Genomic DNA, 7,967 nt, shown 5'->3' on the forward strand with positions numbered 1-7,967 from the left:
AAGAGTTTTACCCTCCTGACATTCAAAGGAGAACTCTGGTCTGAACCCATGTTTGGTCCAGATTTATTGTTTATGTGGAGAACTTTTAAATCCAACTGACTTGCTCACAGACTCACGGAGGCTGCCCTGATAATACAAAACATGTTTGATATTCACAAGTTAAAATCTGGATGATTAAAATTATCAGGCTGCTAGACATTCTAAATTATGAGGCCAACTTCAGCGACCAATAGCAAAACTGAGAGTCAAAATCTTAACACCAGTTCTCGCTAAAGAATAGTTAAACCACACCTCCAAACCAGTTTCTAATCCACATTTGTTAATCATCTGTTTTGTTTTTGTAATTGAAACATATTAGTTGCAGCGACATTTTGCATCAAAATTTCCATTTTATTTCAGCCTGCTTCCCCATTAGAGCCTGTAAGACCCAGTTATCTGAATAATATCTTGTGACGTTGGCATATCTGAGACTAGAGAGAAGAATATTTGTGAAGTTTCACCTTATACAAGTGATGCAACCACAAAGTGATCATAAAAGATGGACATAACTCCAAAACGTCCAGGTCTAAAAAGCAGAAGTGCCTTAGGCCTGCATTCTACCCAACAGCCAGCAGGGGGTGACTCTTCTGATTGCAAAAAGAAGTCAGATTGTATCACAGTCTGAGAAAATGGTCCAACTTCTCACTTGATGTATTATCTCCCGAAAGATTTTGCAAAGAACTTTATGATCTTAGTCACAAGTTTCTAGTCTCCGACAATATGGCATTATGTAGATTTAGTAAAGGATGGTCCCATTTAGAGAAAACCTGACGATAAAACAGGATATGTTTTGGGGCGTGGCTACCTTGTGATTGACAGGTTGCTCCTATATTACCAAGAACAAGATGGTGAAAGCCAAATGCCAAAAGATGCAACCCAAGTGAAAAGCAGAAGCCAAAATTAACACTAAACTCAACAAAAAAAACTGTAGTTTCTGCAAGTTTTATAGGGATTTGGTAGAAATGTGCAGTACAAATAAATGGAAACTGGCCATTTTCAGTGGCCACAAAAGGAGCAATAAGTGGTTTGTGAAGGCTGGTAACTTGTAGTGTCAACTGATCAAAGTCATTTCTGTAGATTCACTCATTTTTATAGTCGTTTTATCTAATCTATTGCCATTTTTGGTGCAATTTTTTTCACCATCTTGATACTTCTGCTACAGGAGTTAAAAAAAAAAAAAAAAAAAAAGTCTTGATCCTGTTACACAGCTCTTGCTAAATCAAAATTTCCAACCAGGGAAACAGCAATCACCGAACAGCACTACAAGAACGCGAGGGAGATGGAGGTTCAGATGTCAGGAACAATAACAAGAAACCTATTTATGGAAAAAGTGGCTGCCATTGAATTTTTTTTAATGGAATTTTTCAGCACTGTGCCATCAACGCTTCCGCCGACCCTGACTTTTTTGGTGGAGAGGCAGAAATCTCACAATCAAGGCAAATCAAACTAAACCGATTGTGTTATTTACCATCACTATAGTTCCATTTGTTTCGTTGGGTGAACTGACCCTTCAACAATAGAATCATCCATGGAGGTGATGCACAGATACAGAATGGGTGCATTTACAAAGGTAATTAAAGTGTACACTTGCGTTACTGAGAAACAGATTTCATTGTGAGCGGCAGGACAACATGAAATTTGACGCATGATGCTTTGCATGAAATAACATGCCAGGTATGTGCTGCTCTCATGCAACGGTTATATCACGGAGCTGCGGGACTTGTGACCTTTACGATGAAACAAGAACGGTCTTCATATGGGCTCAGACGGGAAGAGGTAAATGGAAGTGACAGGCTTATATACCTCACACCACTAACTTCAGCAGCCTGCCGAGCAGCTCATAGCTTATTCAACACGTCTCCTGGGCCGGCTTCTCTGGCAGCCTCGACTTCACTTTGGGGAGTTCTCCGGCTCCGCTCAGACAGGCCGACAGGGAGGGTGTATTGTAGTCAAAACAATTTGCTTTGTGACATTTTGATAACTACTATTTTTCGCGCATGACGAGGAGCGTGCCATTTAATTTAGTGGCAGGATGTGGGCTATGAAGTCTAAAAGTAAGGCTTACGGCGGTGAGAAAAAGCCTATTATTTTTATGTCTTAACAGAAAATGATGAGCAACGAAAACAATACAAAGAATGAGCCGGCCGAAAGAAAAACAGCCGAGAGCAGAAGTAAACCTGAATAAAAGCAAAGCGATCTAAAGCGTGACAGCTGGATTGATCAAAATTAGAGGACAGAGGGGAGACGTAGAATGTGAGAAACAGGAAAAACACCAGCAAGTCTTTGAAAGCAGCCAGAGAGCAACGAACATTCGCTAAGTGCATACAGTGTCAGAAAGCATGAGCATCGGGGTTGTCATCAGAAAATGGGCATTTCGTGTTCTCCCTTCGGTCGCAGTGCAGTGGATGGAGGCTGTTGACCTCCCTGTCAGATCTGGGGCTCCCATCCATCACAGAGAGACGTATTAATGTGGCAGCATGTTTTTAGCTCATCCATCACGACATCAGATAGCCCACACACTGCTCAGGTAAGGACACGGTCTAGTCAAGTCATTCAGACAACTGATTAATCAGACCTTGGCTGACTCTCCTAAAAGGAAATGTTGGTGCTTAGATGCTCATTTGGTCTCAGAGAAGCCGAACTTAAGTGTATTTACTGTATTAATTTTTTGTTAGTCACTACAATACAAGGTTGCTCCGTTTGTTTTAGGTCCTGTGGGTGTTTTAGCCTCTCCTGGAGTTTTTGTTTGCACAGCCTGACCCCACATGTAATGGGGTTATCCAGGACCCGAGGTCGCGATTAATGAGCCACAGTTTGTCTGCTTCTCGGAGGTTCCTGACAGGCAGTTGCCCCTGGAGTGGCCTTAGAGCTCCTCTGCATCCGTGACCTGGAAATCCTCAAAGTTCAGCTGGTGCATGACATTTTTAAGGCTTGTAGTCAGACAGGACATGAAGTTAACACTCCAGAAATGCCAACAAAGGGGTACAGTTAGCCGCAGAAAATCTGACCGGACTAAAAACGACTCTTCAACCGATCGACTGATTGCAAGGGGGAAAAAAATCTATAGATAAACTAAAAGAAGCCATAGTGCACTGACTGTAACTGCTAGCCTTATTAGCCTAAATGACTTACAAATAAATGGTTCCTTTTGGGGGTTTTTCGCATAAATTTGCAATAACTTAATAATCTCAGAAAATACTGAAGTTTGGAAGAATCTCTGAATATTACACCCATTCCATGACTAATTTATTCTTATTTATTTAGCACTTTGAGATTTTATATGTAAAGTGCATTATAAATTCAAGGTATTATATCCACACAACGACCATAGAACACTGCCATGGCATCCAAATATTTTTGCTTGTGAAATAGTTCAGCACCTTCATAAACGACTGGCTCCAGACTTACTATTGTCGTACTGTAATCGTACTTTTCAGCCAATCAATTGGCTGCAGGAAAAAAAATGTGTATGTTTTCTGACTGAGTGCTTTCTACCTGGTAGTGTAACACAAAGTCAACATAGCAAAAAGGTGAATATGGACTATTACTACAACAGGAATGCTTGGGTCCAAAAAAAGCACCATTAGACAAAATTATCTCAAAAAATGCACAAATAGCTAGTATTTGCAGCATGTTAAATCAATTGAAGCTGGTTATTTTCTACTGCCCTTGTAACAACAGAGCAGAGCAGCTGCATTTCTAAGAATATGTCAACTGGTGATCCAGCCCAAGAACTATTGAGAAAAAAACAAGTTTGCTGATATATTTGTTGTCGAGCTGTGATACAATGTCAGGTTTATACTCAGACAAAAGGCAGCCACACTGCTAAATCTCAGTAAACATTGAGTAATATTAAATAAGTTAGACTTTACAGTCTACATTCCTTTGAATAAGTTCAAATTTGTAAAAATTCTGTTGGTGTTCACAGCTAGTCTGTTTCTTCTGCCACCAAAAATAATGGATTAATTCCTGAGGGCTGTTGATGTTGCATCCCCCCCCATCTGTCACAAATCTACATACCTCTTTACTATGTTTTATGAGGATTTGAAAAAAATAAAAGTTGGAAATGGTTGTAAATTTCTTCACTGAGGGATGAAAAAAAAAATTATCATGAAAAGACATGTTTAAGTTGCATCATACTTGTAGCTGTCACCAGGACAAGGCACTTGATATCTGAATATTCTGACCTTCAGCTTTACCGCTCTTTTCCATTTTTTTTTTAAGTCAAGTCAATGGCACTTCCAAACCATCCCTGAATTCTCATTAGTCGCCATGTTCTGAATTTCCAATGTCCACATCCAAGCAGCATTAGATCACAAAACAGCTGTATAGAAGCAGCGAACCAGCTCATAAGCATGAGAAAGAGCACAAACAAGTGTTACCAGGAGGTAAAGTTCAGTTTGTTGCTTTCAGTTGTTTACAGGTGTTTTTCTTCGAGTCTTTAAAAAAACCTTTAGAATCAGGCAGCAGGATAGCTACACTGAAAGACACTATGAAGACATGCAAGATTTTCATTAACTTGCTGAAAAGTGTCACTTTAACTGAAAAATAAGGAACCAAACTATGCGATTTCGCTTGAACTCCCGTAAATTCAGCTATGGTTTTAAGTGTTGATGTGTCACCCCATTTGGCCACCAGTATAAACCATTTCTGAAGGTGCCCTGCTCCAAGTCACCCATGTTTATAGAAGTGCATGGGTGATAGAATAATAGTGGAGCTCGTTGCAGTGAAGAGGTTTTTCCCTTGTGGGTATTTGTTGCTACCTTTTCTGTCCAGCGATGTGACTCTTGTCTTTGTCAGCCCTGCTTTCACTTTTAACTGACACCTGCATAAGGAGGGACAAGGAGGTTTTAAAAGGAGCGAGATAAAGAGCAGTGGATAATAGATTTTACTCGTATTAGGGTTATCGCCCCATTTTCTTTCTCCGTTTTCAAGTGGATTTGCTGGAGGGAGGCGGGTGTCACGGTGGTTGGAGAAAATGTGATCACCTGTTTTTTCCCCCCCTTTTCTGTGTTTCACCGCCTCCCCTGTCTGTCTCCATCTTCTTTACATTTGTTCCTCTCTTATCTCCCCTCTTTCTCCCTTCAATAAATTACTAACTCTGCTTCACGGGATATGACAACAATCCTGCAGCGACATGAAGAGAGCTACTCAGTGGAATCAGGATGCACATCATGCGCGGCCACATCAAAAGCGCGCTACATTGGCATGCTCCTCCACCTCGCAGGAGGCATTAAGGATGCTCGCTTGTGTTGCTTTTCCAGCAGCTGATGCATCTAAATGAAATTAAGTTAAATGGAAGATTTTCCTTGCCCGAGATTAGAAATGATCTCCCGTCTCCCGGCGCTGGAAGAATACATGTGTTGGAGCAGATGTGGTTGTTTTGTGCAAGTCCGTTACATGATGAAGTGTGTCCACGCAGTGCCCCCTTGTGGCTGCATGTGACACCACCCTCATCTGACAAACCACCTATAGACTTGTTTCTATTCAAAGAGGGGGGAAACTGATTTTTTCTACTTAATGTGGGATTGCTCGGGCACGTTTATTACTCCTATTTAAAGGAAAAATGGTGTAAATTTGCCTCCAGTTAGGATGTTCAATTGACTGGATGAATGCAGCGTGGTGTACGTGTGAAATCAATGGAGGTGGGGGTGTTTGGATGAGGGGCTGAGGACACTTAAACTCCAGCAAAGCATGAATCATACCCAGCAGAGCAGTTATTTTAGAGCTCTTCATGAAACAAGAGCAGCCTGTGGACGCAGTCACTCCCAACCAAAAGCGTTTTTTCGCTGCACAATGCCATTGCCTCTGGCTCGAGGAGGAATAACACTAGAGGCCACCTCTCCGAAGAAAAGGTCAAATATCCTTCAGCTCCCGCCTGGCTGAGGGTTAAAGGCGAGGCGATGCCTAAAAAAGCAATAGTGGACTCCCAGGACTGTTTAGTTTCATTCTGCACGGCGAGCAACAGTCTGAAATGAGAGCGCTGTGTTGTCTTTCATGTGCTCAGTGTGAACTCTGTCAGATCTCTCGCTGCTCTCTCTCAGCTTCTCCTATTCATAAAAGTGCACACTCATACGTGCACGCCCGGGGGAAGATGCTCAGCCATGCAGGTGTGTGTTGGCGTTTGAGAGTTTTTACCTTCAGGTCATTCGCTGCTGACATTCCAGAGAGAGACACGCTCGCTAGCCGACAGGATCTGAACACTCCTGCTTGCTTTTTTTTGGGCAATTCAAGATCTGTGAGATGCGTGGGAGGGCTGCAGTACAACACAGGGTGAGACGTCTAAACGGGAGGTTTGTATAACTTGTGTGCAGCATTTCGGGAGAGCGAGGCAAGCAAACAAGATTTAAATGAGGTTTGTGTTACAGTTTTCCACTGTGAGCTCAAATGTCACCGAACACTTCAAGCTATGGCAAAACGCAAATGTCAACAACAACAAAAACTGCGATTGAGAGCAGCCAAATGATGGAGGCAACAGCTGAGCATTTATCACCATCCAAGCCGGCCACACATCCGATTGGGTAAACTTGGCGCGATGGCAGCAGCCAGGAGAAAGGAATCGATGGTGAGATGAAGAAAAAGAGTGAGAAGGATTGGAAGCATGTTTCATCTCGAGTTAGATTCTAATTTCCTCTGGTTACTTTTTATATTGGCCTGTTGCCAAGGGAGACGGTTATCAACTTGGATCTTACACACACACACGTTTTCCAGTTATGAATGAAACAGAAATCCACACATCTACTTGTTCAGACTTGATGGATCCACCTTTGGATGATGCTTTTTCCAGTCCCAAGTCTCGTCTTTGTTGCTGCAGTTCAAATATCTGCGATAACAGCGTTCGACTCTGCAGTGACAATCCATTTATTAAGGCTGATTTATTATGACCCATTTGTAGATCCAAGCGTTTCTTCAGATCCCAACAGCGATCAAGCAGTGAATCATCACTGAGGGTTAAAGAGGACGATTAGTGCAGCAGCTCTGTCAGGTGGGTGCAATCAGAGAAAGAGTCCGGACATCCATGAATAAAAACAGAGCTTCTGGAGACAACATACAGTCTAAGTATTTATAAAATCCAGGATTGTTGTAAGTAAACGAAGATAAACAGCTAAATATCTAGCAACCAGGTCTTGAAGGGTTCATGAAGTTTGGAAACTACAAAGGTTTAGCCAGTAGATGTGCATCAGCACACAAAAAAAAAAAAATCACAGTTCATTACGTGCCTTCAGTATAATTTTTATACAACAACAATCCCAAAATATGAAACTCTTTTTTTCCTACTGATCCCAGAGACAGGATTAGGAGCCCAGACATCTGGAGGAGCTTGAATTAAAGTTTCTGCTATTTTGTGTCTAAAAGAGTCCTCTGAGGTGGTTAAACATTTAATTAGGAAGCCAGCTGAGCAACTCCCTTTGGAGGTTTTCTGGGCTCATCCAACTCGGAGGAGACTCCAGAACTCACTGGAAGGATTATATACCATCTAATCTGAGAACATGTAGGGATCTCCCAGGAGGAGCTGGAAAACATTACTGAGCCTGCTGCCACCGCAACCCAATCCTGAGAGAGTCAAAGAAAGTCCATGACTTGTCTTGGCCTGTCCCAGTCAAAATATGGTCACAGTCAACTTCAGTAAATCCCACACTAGAACCTAAAACGTTTACATTTTTTGTCACACAGATGTCCACTGCAGTAACTGAGTTGAGACTAGAAGCTTCTCTGTGCACAGTCAGCTAGCTAGCTTGTGTCGATGAACGTGAGGTGTTCAGGGTATATCTGTAAATTGCAGCTTCAGAAAACAGACTGGATTAATCTCTCTGCCTCTAAACTGTCTCTACATGCCCATTGTTCATGCTGCACCACCACAAGCAAATTCTCAACAAGTGGGAAACACTATGATTTCACAAAACAACCAACATTATGCATTTATTTGA

Source organism: Acanthochromis polyacanthus, chromosome 3 (assembly GCF_021347895.1).
Source record: "Acanthochromis polyacanthus isolate Apoly-LR-REF ecotype Palm Island chromosome 3, KAUST_Apoly_ChrSc, whole genome shotgun sequence".
In the NCBI taxonomy this organism is placed as follows: domain Eukaryota; kingdom Metazoa; phylum Chordata; class Actinopteri; family Pomacentridae; genus Acanthochromis; species Acanthochromis polyacanthus.